The sequence below is a fragment of the Somniosus microcephalus genome, chromosome 18 (genome assembly GCF_052327205.1).
Source record: "Somniosus microcephalus isolate GS21.2 chromosome 18, FLI_Smic_1.0, whole genome shotgun sequence".
Lineage (NCBI taxonomy): Eukaryota > Metazoa > Chordata > Chondrichthyes > Squaliformes > Somniosidae > Somniosus > Somniosus microcephalus.
The window spans coordinates 22,632,924-22,652,316 of record NC_141004.1 but is presented as its reverse complement, the minus strand read 5'-3'; the positions used below and the strand labels follow the sequence as shown (position 1 = coordinate 22,652,316).

General features: G+C 45.7%; 1 protein-coding gene and 1 long non-coding RNA gene across 2 annotated transcripts in view; one reads left to right on the top strand and one right to left on the bottom strand.

The window, feature by feature from the left end:
- Nucleotides 1–4,812: 4,812 nt before the first annotated feature.
- On the bottom strand, nucleotides 4,813–14,083 carry LOC147105120 (uncharacterized). The gene is made up of 2 exons (XR_015081758.1): nucleotides 13,896–14,083; nucleotides 4,813–5,103 (listed from the first exon to the last, which is right to left on the bottom strand). It is a non-coding gene; the product is annotated as an uncharacterized LOC147105120 (long non-coding RNA).
- Nucleotides 14,084–14,737: 654 nt separating this feature from the next.
- Nucleotides 14,738–19,393, top strand: part of ccnd3 (cyclin D3) — a 327,947-nt gene continuing 323,291 nt past the window's right edge. Inside the window, exon 1 of the mRNA XM_086011207.1 lies at nucleotides 14,738–14,839. The gene's annotated coding sequence lies outside the window, so the exon portion shown is untranslated. The remainder of the gene's footprint in view (nucleotides 14,840–19,393) is intronic.

Here is a 19,393-nt window from a genome sequence, read left to right as displayed (position 1 = left end):
ATAGTCGAGTCTAAGAGATAACATAGACATGGATGAGAGTTTCAGCAGCAAATGAGCTGGGGCAGGGGCGGAGGTGGTCTTTGTGATGGAGAGGATGTGGGGACAGAAGCTCATCTCAGGGTCAAATAGGGTGCAAACAGTTTGGTTTAGCCTCAGTGGCCAAGCTTTACTCTCTTGCTTTTTATCTTTGAGATTTAACACTTTGGAATGACCCAAAATGAATTGGCTCCTGCTTGTACATAAACCGTGAATGGCTTTAGCGGGCATTGTGAATTGTACCTGGAGTTCGGTTTGAATTTGTGCTTTTTGCATAACTGCACTTCTGCGATAAGCCTCACTAAATACTGGTAAATGCAGCTTTTGGAGGACTATCTGGTAAATCATTTTTATTGTAGAAAACATTGATTCTCACCTCTGTGTCTTCACCCAGTCCCTTTCTGCTCCATTTGATCCACCCATTTTGTCTTATTTGTTGTTACCAGCGCTTGTTCTGTTCTGCTCAGACACTTTCCATTCAATTTGCCCCACTCTCTTTCAGTGCCGAGTCAAATAGTTCATGTTGCCCTCCCACAGCCATTCAAAATGCCATGAAATATACTTCACTAAGGCCATTAACTCAACGATTTGAACTTTATCAGGTGTGGTCATAGTTAAGAAAGTTGCTATCACTGATCAGAAAGGTTCGTCAGCATTGCAGGGATATAAAATGGACCTAAAGAAAAGTCTGTAACAGAGGTGACGAGAGATGGGAGTGGGAAGGAAAGTAGGAAAGCAACTGATTCCAAGGGGTGCCTGCAATTCATGACACAACAAGCTCCTGCTCTTGGCCATGTAATTATGGAGACACCAACTAGGAATTTGACAACTTCTCACAGGTAGGAAAGAAGCTTTAGTGTACATAGAGGAAGTGAAATGAAGGTTCACGTGATTGATTCCTGTGATGGCGGCACTGTCGTATGAGAAGAGATTGGGTAAACTAGGCCTGTATTCTCTTGAATTCAGAAGAATGAGAGGGGATCTCATTGAAGCATACAAAATTATTACAGGGCTTGATAGGGTGGATGCTGGGAGAATGTTTTCCTTGGCTGGGGAGTCTAGAACCAGGGGCCACAGCCTCAGGATAAAGGGTAGGCCATTCAGGACTGAGATGAGAAGAAATTTCTACACACAGAGGGTGGTGAATCTTTGGAATTCTCTACCCCAGAGGGCTGTGGAGGCTCAGTCATTGGGTCTATTCAAAACAGAAGTCGATAGATTTCTGACTAGTAAAGGCATCAAGGGATATGGCGATAGGGCCGGTGAATGGAGTTGAGGCAGAAGATCAGCCATGATCTCATTGAATGGCGGAGCAGGCTCGAAGGGCCGAATGGCCTACTCCTGCTCCTATTTCTTATGTTCTTATGTACGTCACCTCGAGCCACTCTCAGCAAATTGGGTCTCGGGCCTCATCTACATATTCCGGGGGAGCTGCCGGCGCTGTCCTCAGGTAATTTCTGAGTGGGGGAAGGGTAGGAGCGGGCAACAGGAGAAGGGGAGGAGGTGATCACCCAGGAGGGGGGAGTCGGGGGGAGGTGCTCTTGCTCCTCATGGCTCCACAAAAGATGTTTAAAAAAAAAAGACACTTACCTTTTTGCTGACGGATGCAGTAGCCACTGAAGAATCCTGAAAGGGGAAGGCCCGATGCCTGCCCTTCTCATCGATACTAATTTTAACATCTTCAAGGGGCCTAACATCAATTTTAGGTGCCAGCCCGGGACACCTAAAATATTGGCCTCAAGAATTTAGCAGATTGGGTGCAGGCCATCCCATGTCCGAAAAACAGGCGCAACACATACCCCATTATTTCAGTTCTGGGAGTGAGGAGGTGGGTTACTGCCTTGAGGCAAAACTACCTAATTACCCCATGTTACTGGTTAACAAGCTGCTCTGTGAACACAGCAATGAACTGACTGGAAAGCGATTGGAGAAGATAAGATATGGGTGAGAGGGTGTGTGATGGAGTGAATGAGCGAGTGAGTGGGTGAGTGAGTGAGTGATGGAGTGAGTGAGCGAGTGAGTGAGTGGGTTGGTGAGTGAGTGAGTGAACGAGTGAGTGAGTGAGCGAGCATGTGAATGAGTGAATGAGTGAGTGAGTGAGTGCATGATGGAGTGAGTGAGCGAGTGATGGAGTGAGTGAGTGAGTGAGTGAGCGTGTGAGTGAACGAGTGAGTGAGCGAGTGAGTGAGCGAGTCAGTGGGTGAGTGGGTGAGTGAGCGAGTGAGTGAGCGAGTGGGCGAGTGAGTGAGTGAGTGGGTGAGTGAGTGGGTGAGTGGGTGAGTGAGTGGGTGAGTGAGTGAGTGGGTGAGTGAATGATGGAGTGTGTGGGTGGGTGGGTAGGTGAGTGAGTGAGCAAGTGTGTGAGTGAGCGAGTGGGTATGTGAGTGAGTGAGTGAGCGCATGGGTGAGTGAGTGAGGAGTGAGTGAGTGAGCGAGTGGGTGAGTGAGTGAGCGAGTGAGAGTGAATGATGGAGTGTGTGGGTGGGTGGGTAGATGAATGAGTGAGCGAGTGTGTGAGTGAGCGAGTGGGTGTGTGAGTGAGTGAGTGAGCGCATGGGTGAGTGAGTGAGGAGTGAGTGAGTGAGTGAGTGGGTGAGTGAGAGTGAGTGAGTGGGAGAGAGTGAGTGAGTGGGTTGGTGCGTGAGGGGGTTGGTGAGTGAGAGTGAGTGAGTGAGTGGGTTGGTGAGTGAGTGAGCGAGTGAGTGTGTGAGTGAGTGAGTGGGTGAGTGAGAGTGAGTGAGTGGGAGAGAGTGAGTGAGTGGGTTGGTGCGTGAGGGGGTTGGTGAGTGAGAGTGAGTGAGTGAGTGAGTGGGTTGGTGAGTGAGTGAGTGACTGACTGCTAGAATATAAACTGATGGATTCACTGCACAAGAGGCAAACTTGCGCCTCATTGAATGCTGTCCTCGTTAGAATAATTTATGAATTAATGTAGACTGCTAGATTTCGCCACGATTTAATTTTTTAATCACCATTTAGTGCTAGTGAGTTCAATTTCAAATTAGATCTTACAAACATGAGTGCATAAAAATGAATAATTTCTATGATGTTCTGAACCCGTGGTAACGTGAATCAGTCCTTTTGGTTTAAATTGCTGAATCTGGATATGCAGGCACTTGGGGTTTGGGTTGACTTTAAATAAATGGTTCACCCATGCAAGGAAGCACAACATGTTTCTCTGCTTGGATGCCGACATCTTCATCAATGGGCAGGGGGGGAGGGAATGTGAGAGGCATTGAGCAACCAGCATCTGTCACTGAAATATAAGGATATAAGGATCTAAAGATAAGGGGTAAGCCATTTAGGACTGAGATGAGGAGGAATTTCTTCACCCAGAGAGTGTTGAACCTGTGGAATTCTCTACCACAAAAGGCAGTTGAGGCCAATTCATTAAATATATTCAAGAAGGAGTTAGATATATTACTTAAGGCTAAAGGGATCAAGGGATATGGGGAGGAGGCAGGGACAGGGTACTGAATTTGGATGATCAGGCATGATCTCATTGAATGGCGGAGCAGGCTCGAGGGGCCGAATGGCCTACTCCTGCTCCTATCTTCTATAATCTAGCAGCCAAGGTGATGACTTTTCAAAATGACTCATGCAATTTTTATAAATAAAGAAAAGAAAGACGTGCATTTCTATAGCGCCTTTCACGACTTCAGGACGTCCCTAAGCGCTTTACAGCCAATGGAGTTCTTTTTTGAAGTGTAGTCACTGTTGTAATGTGGGAAACGCGGCAGTCAATATGCACACAGCAAGCTCCCACAAACAGCAATGTGATAATGACCAGATAATCTGTGTTAAGGATTATTTTTAGAAAAATGTTTTATCTGCTGTTTGGGGAGTTGGGGCACTCAATTCCTGTTGATCTAGTTTGCGGGGAGGGGTGTAGTTGGTGGGGCATGTGGGGAGGAGTGCTGATTCCTATCCCTTTTAAATCTACATAAAATGTCTTATTCCTAGTAGGAGTGGATATGGATTTACAATGGTCATACATCTGTCCATTGCCTGGTTTCATAGGAAGGGGACATTCAATCTCTTGATGCTGGTTTGGGTTTTACAAGATTGGGATTCAGCATCATTGCCGACTCCTATAAGAGGACGTCAAGGGCCTGATATATACGGGGAGGCGGGAAGGTGCGGAGGGGGCAAAAACGGCCGGGGAGCACGTCGAGGCCGAAGGCGTGGAGGCCCTGGCTGAATTGACAGGCTTGGCCGGCTGCTGGGCAGAAGAACAAGCCGCAGGAGGCTGCAGCCGGGGACCCTTGGGGACGGTCCCCGGCAATCGGGAGGGGGGGAAGGCCAGAGGTTGGGGCTTGCGGCGGGGTACAGAGAAGCCATCACGGGAGGAGGGAAGGCCGGACCTTGGTGCTAGGGGAAGGAGGTCGGCCGCGATCGCGGCATGGAGTGGACATCGGTGCTTGGGGTGGGGGAGGGGTGGAGGTCTGCAATCGCGCAGAGGGGAGGCTGAAGGTTGTGAAAATGGCGGCGGGCGCGTATGCAACGGGTTGGGGACGTGTTCCCCTTTCTTTCATTTTTAACCCCCTCGACGCTCTCCTGCTTGTCAGGGCGGGGGAGATTAATATTGAGGCCCACATCTCTGGAGTGTGCCATTGTTCTGCCTGGTATCTAGGCAAATGATAGTGAGACTGAGGGATCGTAACACGAAACCGATACTCTGCACACCAACTACTGGAACGTATCAGTATTTGGTAACTGATTCTCCTCTCTTCAAAAAGCAGACTGAATAGATAATCTATCAAACTGAGACTCAAGCAATAAATCAGCACACGGTTTATTTAAATAAAACTGGTAAGTGAACAGGATAAAGCAGTTAATCATACACTACACATAAAATAATAAAGATGGCATTCATTTTCTCTCCATACATAGATTTTGAAACAGATGCTCACTTCTTATGCTCCGTAATATGCCACAGGTTCAAACTGGTCTGGCTGCCCACGGGCCAGCTCAACCTCAAACACAGAGCTGTGTCCTGGAAATCGAAACTGAATGCTTACTGGCATAAGGACAGCCCAGATTCATCATTTAACATCCTTTGAAGATATGCTGAAAGAAAAGGCAATAGACAACTGTGTCTTTCATTAGATCAACAGCCATTCACGGGTGATCAATTACTTGGAGTGTTTGCCCACCCAATGCAATTGCCACTTCCAATAATGTGTGGCGCTATCTCCGAACCTGACTGTCACCAAAGTGTCAAACTTAGCCAATTGAATAGAACGCCACACAAGACTCAAAGTGTCAGGATGTGCTTCTTAGGAACGTGCATCTAAAGTGTCACATTTTTGCACGCCAGATTGCGATGTAAGTTGCCTTCATCTTGCAGAAAGACTGATCTTAACCCCGTATGACCTGTTTTAACCCTCACATACTGCAAATGGTATGTTGGCCTTTATTGCAAGTGGGTTGGAGTATAAGAGTAAGGAAGTTTTGCTGCAATTATATAGGGCTTTGGTGAGACCACACCTGGAGTACTACGTACAGTCTACTTACCTAAGGAAGGATATATTTGCCTTGGAGGAGGTGCAACGAAGGTTCACTAGATTGATTACTGGGATGAGAGGGCTGTCTTACGAGGAGAGATTGAGCAGAATGGTTTAGAATATTCTCTGGAGTTTAGAAGAATAAGAGGTGATCTCATTGAAAGATATAACATTCTTAGAGGGCTTTACAGGGTAGATGCTGAGAGGTTGTTTCCCCTGGCTGGAGAGTCTAGAACTAGGGGTCACAGCCTCAGGATAAGGGGTCGGCCATTTAGGACTGAGATGAGGAGAAATTTCTTCACTCAGAGGGTGGTGAATCTTTGGAATTCTCTACCCCAGAGGGCGGTGGAGGCTCAGTTGTTGAGTATATTCAAGACAGAGATCGATAGATTCTTGGGCACTAGGGGAATCAAGGGATATGGGGATCAGGCGGGAAAGTGGAGTTGATGTAGAAGTTCAGCCATGATCTTATTGAATGGCGGAGCAGGCTCGAGGGGCCGAATGGCCGACTCCTGCTCCTATTTCTTATGTTCTTATCTTACGCTCTAGCAACAAAAAATCCAAATCAAAAATTTAATATAGAAAATAACCATTTTTTTTTAGCTGAGGGTTCATGCCTCATGCCACATATGCACAAATTGGGTCAACTGTAGCTTAGTATATGGCTGTTGGTGATGACATGTCTGTCCAGTCCCTTATGGTCTAGTGATGGAATTGACACCTTTATGGTGGAGCTGCATCCATCTGGTCTCCTTTAGTCTTGGGAGGGAAGGTGGCCTTCAGGTGTTGAGCATCTGTCTTAATCCTACTACATAAGCTGCTCATAGAGTAGTTTTACCTGTGCTAAGCAGCATGGGTAAGAAGTGCTACCATTGTGACTTGTACATTGTGCCCTTAAAAATCCTGATTTTGGCTTCACATGTCAGACCCTCCAAAGCTAAATACAAGCTCAAACAGCAAATCAACCTTCTAAACCGGACCAAACCTAAACCTGGGATGGCAGGAATGACGTATGAAGAGAGATTGGGTCGATTAGGCTTATATTCGCTAGAGTTTAGAAGAATGAGGGGATCTCATTGAAACTTATAAAATTCTAACAGGACTAGACAGACTAGATGCAGGAAGGCTGTTCCCGATGGCGGGGGAGTCCAGAACCATTAGGGGTAAGCCATTTAGGACTGAGATGAGGAGGAATTTCTTCACCCAGAGAGTGGTGAACCTGTGGAATTCTCTACCACAGAAGGCAGTTGAGGCCACTTCATTAAATATATTCAAGAAGGAGTTAGATATATTTCTTAAGGCTAAGGGGATCAAGGGATATGGGGAGAAAGCAGGAACAGGGTACTGAATTTGGATGATCAGCCATGATCGCATTGAGTGGCGGAGCAGGCTCGAGGGGCCGAATGGCCTACTCCTGCTCCTATCTTCTATGTTTCTAAATCCATCCCAAATCTCTACCAATACTGAAAAGGTTATTGAAATCATAAAGTACGTTTACTCATATTAAAAGTTCAGAAGATATTTATTTATACAAATCTTTATACAAAAGAACCTATTGAGATATGAAACATTACTTTTCCACTAGACCTAACTTGGAGGAGGGTTGTTGCAGCAGTCTAATAATTTTTCACTTGGATGCGCTGGTAAGAGGGAGCTAACCAGGCTTCTGACATTTTGTGAACTGATGGTCGAGTTATTATTGGGGATCAGGCAGGGCGGGTCAGCAGATGGACTGACTTGCTGTAAGATTGCTCCATTTCTTTTTCTGGTGCCACATGAGCGACGATAAGATTATTAGCCAGCTTTTGCTGTGGCAGTTTACCTGAGTCGCTGTGAGATGGGAAGACATTTATGTACTTAATTTTACTCTCTGTCGCTGCAAATTTGCCGCTGCAAATGTGCACTAACAATGACAATAAAAGTTGGTTTGATTTGAACTGGAAAGAAATGCAGATTTACAGGGATCGGGTGGGATATGTGTCAGTGCAGGCTCGATGGGCCGAAATGGCCTCTATCTGCACTGTGGGGTTTCTGTGATTCTGTGATTCTGTGAAGGAAATTCTCCCACTCTCCTTGTACACATATATATTAGGAGTGTCGACACGATAGACATATTATTCAGCTGTATTTTTGCCATGTCTTAAAACATAATAGTTCCAGAGGTTTCCTTTGAGACCTTCCCGAGAACAGGGATTGATCCACGAAAGTTTTTTTTAAGACTTTCCAATAACGCTCAACGGTATTGTACACAATTTCAATATATTCTTTACTTTGTTTTCGCGCTTTAAGACGCTCCTTAAAACCTGCCTCTTTGACCAAGCTTTTGGTCACCAGTCCTAATATCTGTTGATGTGGCTCGGTGTCAATTTTTGTTTGATAACACTCCTGTGAAATGCCTTGGGACGATTTACTACGCTAAGGTGAATCTTTGGAATTCTCTACCCCAGAGGGCTGTGGAGGCTCAGTCGTTGAGTATATTCAAGACAGAGATCGATAGATTTTTGAATATTAAGGGAATCAAGGGCTATGGGGATAGTGCAGGAAAGTGGAGATGAGGTAGAGAAGATCAGCCATGATCTTATTGAATGGCAGAGCAGGCTCGAAGGGCCAAATGGCCGACTCCTGCTCCTATTTCTTATGTTCTTATGTTCTTAAATCCCTCCATGGCCTCACCCCTTCCTATCTCTGTAATCTCCTTCAGCCCCACAACTCCTCTAATTCTGCCCTCTTGAGCATCCCTGATTATAATCGCTTAACCTTTGGTGGCTGTGCCTTCTGTTGCCTAGGCGCTAAGCTCTGGAATTCCCTGCCTAAACCTCTCTGCCTTGCGACCTCTCTTTCCTCCTTTAAGACGCTCCTTAAAACCTAGCTCTTTGACCAAGCTTTTTGTCACCTGCCCTAATTTACCCTTATGTGGCTCGGTGTCAAATTTGTTGCCTTAAAATACTCCTGTGCAGCGCCTTGGGACGTTTTACTACGTTAAAGGTGCTATATAAATACAAGTTGTTGTTGTTGTTAAAGACGCTGTATAAATGCAAGTTGTTGTTGTTGTCTCAAACAGAGGCACTGCCTTTGAGACGCATATATTCTGCGAGCTGTCCAAGATTTGGAACACTGAAACTTTTTTTATTCGTTTATGGGATCTGGGTGTCGCTGGCAAGGCCAGCATTTATTGCCCATCCCTAGTTGCCCTTGAGAAGGTGGTGGTGATCTGCCTTCTTGAACCGCTGCAGTCCGTGTGGTGAAGGTACTCCCACAGTGCTGTTAGGTAAGGAGTTCCAGGATTTTGACCCAACGACGATGAAGGATCGGCAATACACTTCCAAGTCAGGTTGGTGTGTGACTTGGAGGGGAACTTGGAGGTGGTGGTGTTCCCATGCGCCTGCTGCCCTCGTCCTTCTAGGTGGTAGAGGTCGCGGGCTTGGGAGGTGCTGCCGAAGAAGCCTTGGCGAGTTGCTGCAGTGCATCTTGTAGATGGTACACACTGCAGCCACGGTGTGCCGGTGGTGGAGGGAGTGAATGTTTAAGGTGGCATTAAGCTGCAAAGCCAAAGCTTAAATAAGTTTGTTATCTCCATGTGTTTCTACTTCTAGGGAAGTTCTGGTTTTAGCCCAATCTAAATCTTGGACCCGAAAACCCCCAATGCCAGGGTACGTGCCAGGATATGCACACCGGTGACTCCAGTGTTGACCTCATCAAATTATGCAACACAAGGGGAGGTTACCTAACTTAAATAAGCCAGGTGGGTGCCCTCGCCAGTTGGGGTGCAGCTCAGGCACCTGACAGAGGGCAAAGGCTGCAAAATGTAGCAGAGTATACCTGCTCCTTGGAAAAAAGGTGGGAATATGACCAACAGTCCCCTTCATAAAGGGGGCTGGAAAATAATCACCATTTTTTTTTAATGCAGGGAGGTGCAGGTCACAACACAGGCCTGGACCTCCAGGTATGTCCCACTTCTACAAGATGCCGGGTGAATATGAAAGAAGGAAAGAAAGAAAGACTTGCATTTATATAGCGCCTTTCACGACCACCGGACGTCTCAAAGCGCTTTACAGTCAATGAAGTACTTTTGAAGTGGAGTCACTGTTGTAATGTGGGAAACACGGCAGCCAATTTGCGCACAGCAAGCTCCCACAAACAGCAATGTGACAATGACCAGATAACCTGTTTTTGTTATGTTGGTTAAGGGACAAATATTGGCCAAGACACCGGGGATAACTCCCCTGCTCTTCTTCGAAATAGTGCCATGGGATCTTTTACGTCCACCTGAGAGAGCAGACGGGGCCTCGGTTTAACGTCTCATCCGAAAGACAGCACCTCCGACAGTGCAGCACTCCCTCAGCACTGCACTGGAGCATCAGCTTAGATTTTTGTGCTCAAGTCCCTGGGATGGGACTATGAACCCACAACCTTCTGACTCAGAGTCATATGCCTGCTCTGACTCGGTGTACCAGCTCACTGATCCTACACCAGGCCGGAGAAGAGAACATTCCTGGTCTGCGAATCCCTTCCCAGTATGGCATGCGGAAACTGGTGGGGAAGGCTGGGAGTCAGTGTATCCGTGTCCCCATCTCACTTCCAGCCCCTCTGCAAGAGTACACTGGAGGAGCCACAGCTGTTCAGGCCCCCTTGTGTGTAAAATGTTCACATCACTAAATGTAATCCTTAGAAAACGTAGACAGAAAAATCCTTTGAGAAACTTAGCTATTGTTTGTTTTCTTTATTCCTTCTTACCCTTTGGCCCTCTTAACTTGAGGCAGAGAAAGTCAAGAGAAGTCAAGCCAACAGGTCATAAATTTAAGTAAAATGCATCTTATATTTTTAAAAAAACCTCTTTATTTGAAGGCTTGATAAACTGGAATAATATAGCTTGTAAGAATGAAAGACATTTGGCGAGTTGAAAATGGAGATGGATCCTAGCCTGAGTCAGCAACGAGCAGAAGGGTCCAAGTTATATCTTTGACTTTCTTATGTACTTATGTTTTGTTCCGTTTCTTACTGCTTTCTTCATTCTATCTTTGTGTCCCAGCAGATAATTGTAAGTAAAATACCGCTGCAATTTAAGGGGGGGCCGATGCAGCTCACTCCACTATTATAAGTTATATATCATGACCCTGGTTGGCGTTCACCTTGGAGTGCACTATGATCTTAGGCACTAAGCTGGCCAGCAGATGGAGCCCATACTCCATTAGGTCTTTGCAATCTCGAATACTTTTCCACAGTATTATGAAACAAGTTTAATTCACTTACAACTTGTAGCCAGGGCACCAATGATCCTGCGACATATTTGTCCCTAACAGTAGAGTGCTGGGAAATTACAACAGAAAATGCTGGAAAAACTCAGTAGGCCAGGCAACATCCGTGGAGAGAGAAATAGAGTCAACGTTTCAGGTCGAAACCCTTTGTCAAGACTGAAAAAGCACAGGAAATTAAACAAATTAAAAGGTCAGCTTGGGGGCTGGGAGAGAACAAAAGAGAAGTGAAGAGACATTAAGAGGTATTCAAAATGAGACAAGATGGTGATAGGACTAGTGGAGACAAAAGACGGCTCTAGATTAGATTGTTATTAAGTCTAGATTGTTATTTCGGATTTCCAGCATCTGCAGTATTTTGCTATCGTAGTAGAGTGCTGGGCTCTGATTGAGAGCAATCATCTTCCAAGTCTAGTATTGACTGATATTCAAAACAGTTTTCCTTCAGTGATTGGGATCCAGTAACTCCTGGGAAGGGTTTTGGAGTGAGCATCTTGTGTTAGTGGTGCAATCCATTTTTGAAGGAACAAAAGAGGTGACAGGCACAGGGGTGTGCCACATGTAAGCCAATCTCAGAGCAGCACTGATGATGGCTACTGGGAAGTCCATGGTGTGGATCTCCTAGCTGATGAAGAAGTGTTGACAGCAGGTGGCATCAGTGGGACTTTAATTGGTAGACCAACAACTGAAAAACAGAACAACTTTCATATTGAACCCTGGTTTAGGTTAAAAGTCCAATGTAAACAATATTTATTTGACTCGGCTTTCAGTTGCAGTATCTCAACTCGAGTTTCCAAGACCTGTGGTCCACACTCTAGTCTTCATCCACTGGAGAGCAGCTCATCTCAGATAGGTCATGTCACATTGAGTGTAATGTGTCAAATTAGCAAGAATCCTACCTCATGTCCGACGAATCAGAGTGCAGCATTTCATTTTTTCCATTTTTTTTCTCTCTCATATGGCAGCTGTCGATCATTCTGCCATCGCCATTTACACTTCATCTAGAGCCATCTTTTATTTCTTAACTTGTCCCATTACCATCTCCTTTTGCCTTGCACCATCATCCCTTTTGTCTCTTAATCTCTCCTGCCTTCCACACTATCACAGACCTTCCCTTTTGTTCTTTCCTCCCCTCCCCCTTTCCCTGCCCCTTACACTTGCTTAAAAACCTGTTCCATCTCCAACTTTTTCCAGTTCTGACGAAGGGCCATCGACCTGAAACGTTGACTCTGTTTCTCTCTCCACAGATGCTGCCTGACCTGCTGAGTATTTCCAGCATTTTCTGTTTTTATTTCTGCAGCTTTGACTGTGATCACCTGTCCTTCCACTTTGCTGGATTCCAGGGCATGTGGCTCGGGAGGAGTTGAAAATTTAAAATAAACATAATTTAAAAAAAAATATTATAAGCGATTACTGTTTTGCCGTTTGACAAATGTTTAGTTCAAAACACATGAAGCCTGAAGGCACACGTCTAGCACAGTTCAGATGTGTTTTTGTGCACTATTGTTCATGCAAACATCAGCCTTGTCCCCTGAAGGTACAGTGCTTTGGTGCTATAACCAAGTTTAAGTTACCAGGCTAGGCAGAGCAGAGGAGATGCTAGCTTTGATTAGGACAATTTGTGTTGGTTGAGGGATGGTCAGTGACATGAATCAACTGAGCGGCCTGCGGGTGGCGCTGTCCAGGGAGAGTATAAATACTCGGGCACGGGCCCAGCTTGCGCAGGACATTCTTAACAGGAACTAGTGAAGGACACAACTAGACCTCCATGTTGTAAAACAGTTGATTAAAGCTTTGTTTAACGCTTAGACCAAGTGCCTAGTAGTTTTCTTACGTCAGTCAGTTTTGCAAAAGAGCAGCTGTGATGGAGGAGCTGGTATTTTATTTGTCTAAATTGGTCAAGCAACTGTTCCAGTGGTAGAGGTCTCTCGTTTGTGTGGGAGTTATGTGTGTGCCAGCATGCTCTTTTCTGCTGTGTGTATCCCATTCTTTGGTGTTTCATACTCTGCCTTCATATCAAGAACAGAAAAAAATACTATCCAGCCCAGTGGCTGAGTCTGTACTGCATTATGAATTAAATTCATATTCTACCTAAGCTCATGAATCCTAATGAAACGGGTTAGGAATTAACAGGTATTCTGTAACTACAACAACAACTTGTATTTATATAGTGCCTTTAAGGTGGTAAACGCCCCAAAGTGCTTCCCATGAGCGATTATCAAACTAAATTTGACACCGAACCACTTAAGGAGACATTCGGACAGGTGACAAAAGCTTGGTCAAAGAGGGAGGTTTTAGGGAGCGTCTTAAAGGAGAAGAGAGAGGAAGAGACTAAGGCGGAAGTGTTTACGGAGGGAATTCCAGAGCTTAGGGCCTAGACAGCTGAAGGCACGGCCGCCGATGGTGGAGTAAAGAAAATCGGGGCTGTGCAAGAGGCCAGAATTGGAGGAGCGCAGAGATCTTGAAGGGCTGTAGGGCTGGAGAAGGTTATAGAGTTAGGGACGAGGGAGGCCATGAAGGGATTTGAAAACAAGGATGAGAGTGAGTGCAGACTAAATTAAAAATTCTAAACAGGTCTGGGTTGATCTTACAGAAAATGCTGGAAATACTCAGCAGGTCAGGCAGCATCCGTGGAGAGAGAAACAGAGTTAACGTTTCAGGTCGATGACCTTTCGTCAGAACTGGAAAAAGTTAGAGATGTAACTGGTGTTAAGCAAGTACAGAGGTGGGGGGGGGCGCGGGGGTGGGGTGGAGAACAAAAAGGGAAGGCTTGTGATAGGGTGGAAGGCAGAAGAGATTAAGCGACAAAAGGGATGATGGTGCAAGGTGAAAGGAGATGGTAATGGAACAAATAAAGAAACAAAAGTTGGGTCTAGAGGAGGTGTAAGTGGGAATAGCAGGGTTATTCTTAGTTCAACAGGCAGTAGAAGATGTTGGTTTGGTGCCAAGACAAGTGGGAGATGAAAACAATTTTCAATGGGTCCTAAACATGGTCCAATCAATCTGAATGGTCTTTCCTCAGTTCTGTGTCCTATGTTCTCATGTAAACTTGCAGTGGAGATTATGGCGAATATCAGGCTGCTTATGACTTAGAGTCACTCACCAATTTAATGCAGTACATTTCTCCAGTTTTCAGTCAAGCTGCTGGATCTGGTGCCCGCAGAATGAGAATTCAGCTCACCACACGGTAAGTACCCTCCTACTGGACAATCACACAGCAGAATCGGTTGCTTGTTGAGAGCAGCCTGTGGCCCAGGTGGTCCCAACAGAAGGTAGCAAGGGAGCCAACATGGGAGCTATAGGAGGAAAGGGTGGAAATAGGAATAATAAGGTTAGAAGCTCCGCTCACTGAGTTTACACATTGAGCAGCTGACCACAACAGGCCAGAAAGGTCACAGGTTCAATCCCTCGTCTCTATGGGGATAGCTGATTTCTAACCAAAGTCACCCCAGATTTCTCACTCCTAATCACTATTCAGTGACTTCCACTGGAAAGTGTGTGTGTGAACACCAGGTGTGGATAGGATTGGGTGTCACTGTGATGCCTCCATGGTTAAATAGCATGCTAATATTCACTATCACATGAATTGTAGCCACTTGTATGAGGTATTGGAAGGATCCTCTCTACCTCTCTCTGCTCCTTTAAGACGCTCCTGAAAACCTACCTCTTTGACCAACCTTTTGGTCACCTGCCCTAATATGTGGCTCGGTGTCAAATTTTGCTTGATAACGCTCCTGCGAAGCGCCTTGGGGCACTTTACTACGTTAAAGGCGCTATATGAATACAAGTTGTTGTTGTTGTTGATTGGCACCTCTGGAAGCAAACCCCCAGCAAGTCGTTAAGGATAGGTGTGGTGGGGAAAAATTGGACAAAAAAGGTTGCAATTTTTTTTAAAGAAACAGGAGTCCACTGTTATTGACTGCTTTAAACTTACTTTTATTACAGAGCTCTCTATCCCAGCACCAGGGAAGGTCTCTATTACTCTGCAATATTGGCAAGGAGACAGTATTACCTGTCTGCTAAGGGAAGGTGCAGAGCAACTCAACGGTAAGTTGACCGTAAACATGCTGTCAATGTGAATTGGGGAGTCTTACTCTAACTAACTATGGAACTACCTGGCACATTTCACACATTGACAGAGTTCGACACAATGTCGTAGTTCTTGATGCTTTGGTATAATCTTCTATCCTTAGGAAAACAAAAGCATATGTTGGTGAAATGTAGCGAGCACCATGTCTTTCACAAATTCTCTGGTGAAAATAAACCTTCAAGATTATTTTTTTATATACAGTATGTTCGATTATATGCGAAGCTTTGCACAGAGCTTTGTTTTAATTTGAGTTGGTTACGGCAAGAAATCTATGGCAATCCAGACCAAAAGGCCACTTTACACAAATCGGTCAGACTCAATATTCAGCCGTTCAGTTGCTCAGCATAGTGGAAAACGTTTGCTCTTATCATGGAACTCTACTTGGTTCACTTTCTACACAAAATGATGTCACACATTTTCCACAATGAGCCAATCTTTTCTCTACGGCTCACTGCCCTCGAGAAGGTGGTGGTGAGCCGCCTTCTTGAACCGCTGCAGTCCTGTGCGGTGAAGGTACTCCCACAGTGCTGTTAGGGAATGAGTTCTGGGATTCTGACCCAGCGACAATGAAGGATCATCCGATATACTTCCAAGTCAGGATGGTGTGTGACTTGGAGAGGAACTTGGAGGTGGTGGTGTTCCCGTGCGCCTGCTGCCCTTGTCCTTCTAGGTGGAAGAGGTCGCGGGTTTGGGAGATCCCAGATCATAACAACTCATTGCATAAAACAATTTCTCCTCACATCTTCCCTCTGGCTCTTTTACTGTGGCGTTATCCGACTGAAGTAATCTAACAGAACACATACAGTGCTCAGAAGCAGTTTGTAGATTATTACTTGTTGCGTGATATATTTACCTTCTGCCAAAGGTATTCTAAACGGGACACTGGGAGATGTACAAATGGTCTGGGAATGGCTTTCCCTATGACTTTCCCTCCCATCCAATGCGGAAGGTCATAGCCACCATCTGGAGCCATCACACGACAACGCGATTAACTTGGTAACTGGTCCGAGTGGGGAGATCAGACCTGTATCCTGTCGCCCGGTGGCACCATGCATTGCTGTTTCAATGCAGTACACCACTGAGCTACCCCACAGTCTGAAGATTTCAGTAAGCTGCTAATTGTGCCAGCTTGTCTCAGTCAGTAGCCGTCTCACCTCTGAGACAAAAAGGTTGTGGGGTCCAGGACGTGAGCATATAATCTAAACCGATATTTCAGTGCAGCAGGAACATAGGAACAGGTGGAGGCCATTCAGCCCCTTGAGCCTGCTCTGCTATTCAATGAGATCATGGCTGATCTGTGTCCTAACTCCATATACCTGCCTTTGGCCCCATATCCCTTAATACCTTTGGTTAACAAAAATCTATCAATCTCAGATTTACAATTAACAATTGACCTAGCATCAATTGCTGTTTGCGAAAGAGAGTTCCAAACTTCTCAAACTCTTTGCGTGTAGAAGTGTTTAGCTAACTTCACTCCTGAAAGGTCTGGCTCTAATTTTTTAGCCGGCACGGGCTCGACGGGCCAAATGGCCTCCTTCTGTGCTGTAACCATTCTTTGATTCAATGTCCCCTAGTCCTAGACTCTCCAACCAGCGGAAATAGTTTCTCTCTATCTACCCTATCAGTTCCCCTTAATATCTTGAAAGCTTCGATGAAATCACCCCTTAACCTTCTAAATTCCAGGGAATTACAATCCTGGAAATGAGGGAATCCTGCATCATTGGAGGTGCCGTCTTCAGGACCAGACCTAGCGCTGTTGCAAGAAGAGCAGGAGGTTCCCCCCTTTTGTCCTGACCAATATCCCTCCTTCAGCCTACACCAGCAAAAGTAAATAAACTTGTCATTCATCTTATTTGCCGTTTGTGGGATCTTGCTGTGCACAGTTTGGCTGCTGCCTGTGCCTACATAACAGTGACTACACGTCAAATGTAATTAGTTGGTCGTGAAGCATTTTGGGATGTCCTGAGGGCATGTACAGCTCAATATAGATGCACCTTTTTCTTTTAGTTGGACAACATTCTTGACCTGCAGTCCAGCATCTTTTTATGCAATTAAAAACTTGACATAAAGTGAACAGAAGCAGTATTCAGACATAAGCTCAGCTATCGTTCATTATGAGGAGCTCCACGGGATGGTTGAAAGTCAAGCCTGCAAGATCCCTTCATCAAATCCTAGAGGTGGTTATCAGTAGCAGTCTTTACGAGCTACTTTGGCCCCATTCATTTTCGGAAAACTGCATCCTTTAGTCCTGAATATCTGTGGGCAGCGATCCCGGTAGTGAGACTGGGATTATGCCCATCAGTGCCCTCCAGCTCTGACCCTACTAGAGTTTGTAGCACCAGTGTGGGGGGGATACCTTATTATTTTCATAGGGCCAGTGGGCACCCATGCCACTATGGGCCACTATGTATAAATAAAAGCTCTCTTCAATGGGGGTCCAAGCCACTTAAACCCACAAACCCTACGCCTAGGGCTGCCCCTGCCATCATCCCCTGGGCATCATTGGCCTGAGATGTCCGATCAGATGACTTGAACAAAAATCATATTTTACTGTGTGATTTGAACTGCAGTGATATTGATCTTTGTATGTTACAAGGGGGTAGCATATTCTTTATATATTATAGTGAAATAGTACACCTGGTGTTCTTCTTAGGCAGTCCCTCGGAACCGAGGATGACTTGCTTCCACATTAAAAATGAGTTCTCAGGTGACTGATGAGTCCAATGCAGGACCTACAGTCTCTGTCACAGGTGGGGCAGACGGTGGTTGAAGGGGCGGGTGGGTGGGGTGCTTGGGTTGACGTGCGCTCCTTGCACTGCCTGCGCTTGGCTTCTGCTTGCTCCCGGCGAAGAGACTCGATGTGTTCGGCGCCTTCCCGGATGCTTCTCCTCCACTTTGTGCGGTCTTGGGCCAGGGATTCCCAGGTATCAGTGGGGATGTTGCACTTTTTCAAGGAGGCTTTGAGGGTGTCCTTGAAGCGTTTCCTCTGCCCGCCTGGGGCTCTCTTGCCGTGTCGGAGCTCCGAGTAGAGCGCTTGTTTTGGGAGTCTCGTATCGGGCATGCGGATGATGTGACCCGTCCATCGGAGCTGATCGAGCGTGGTCAAAGCTTCGATGCTGGGGAATAATACAGTGGAATATACATATTCTATACATATTAGGAGTAATTTAACAGTCAATGGAGAGCCTAGTCTGCTGCCAACACTTATTCCAAATAGACTGCTGAAATTTACCCCTATCATTCCCTTTTAAGTAAGAAAGAACTTGCATTTATATAGTGCCTTTCACAACCTCAGAACATCACAAAGCACTTTACGGCCAACAAAGTACTTTTTTTGATGTGTAGTCACTGTTGTAATGTAGGGAAATGTGGCAGCCAGTTTGCGCACAGCAAGCTCTCACAAATAACAATGTGATAATGACCAGATAACCTGTTGGCTGAGGGATAAATATTGACCAGGACACCGGGGAATAGTGCCATGCAATGTTCCCGTTAAGCTGTACGGCTGCGCAGCGCCCTGCTTCTCCTGCGCAGCCGGCTCACCGGCTCTTCAATAGGTAAAACGGCACATGCACGATATTGAATGGGCCGTGCAGCTCCTTAAAGGGGCCGCGCACCCAAAAAAAAATTAAAGGGAACATTGGTGCCATGGGATCTTTTACGTCCACCCGTTGGGGGCCTCGGTTTAACGTCTCATCTGAAAGGTAATAAATGAGTCCTGATATAAAGCCCGCCAATAAAACAAATCCATACAACATTCATAGTCGCTTCAAAGACAAAATATGCTGGAAACACTCAATAAGGCAGGCAGCATCTGTGGAAAAGGGGGAAAAAGTTACATAGGATGTACGGCACAGAAACAGGCCATTCGGCCCAACCAGTCTATGCCGGCATTTATGCTCCACACGAGCCCCCTCCCGTCTTTCCTCATCTAAATCTATCAGCATAACCCTCTATTCCCTTCTCCCTCATATGCTTGTCCAGCCTCCCCTTAAATGCATCTATACTATTTGCTTCAACCACTCCCTGTGATAGTGAGTTCCACATTCTCACCACTCTCTGGGTAAAGAAGTTTCTTCTGAATTCCCTATTGGATTTCTTGGTGACTATCTTATATTGATGGCCTTTAGTTATGCTCTTCCACACAGTTTATAAGGAGGAACAGAGCAAAGGAACGGGGGTGGTGGGGGGGGGAGAGGAAAATGACCACAAGAAAAGAAAAAGAGTGACCTGTAAAGTGATAAAGTGGAGAACAGGAGATGATCGGATGACAGAAGTGATGATGGTGTCAGACAAAATGAGGCACGACGAGAGTTTCACAGCAGAGCAGCGCCATCTAGTGGAGCGCTGTTACCTACACTGCTGGGAAATATTTTATAAGTTACCTCTCAATTAATTTTTCACTCTCCGATAACTGCACTTAAACTTTAACCAGAGGCAAGTAATCCTAAAAAAAAAAGTAATAAAATACGTGTTTGGTGCATAGTGGGAGTTAGCTGGATAGGAAAAAG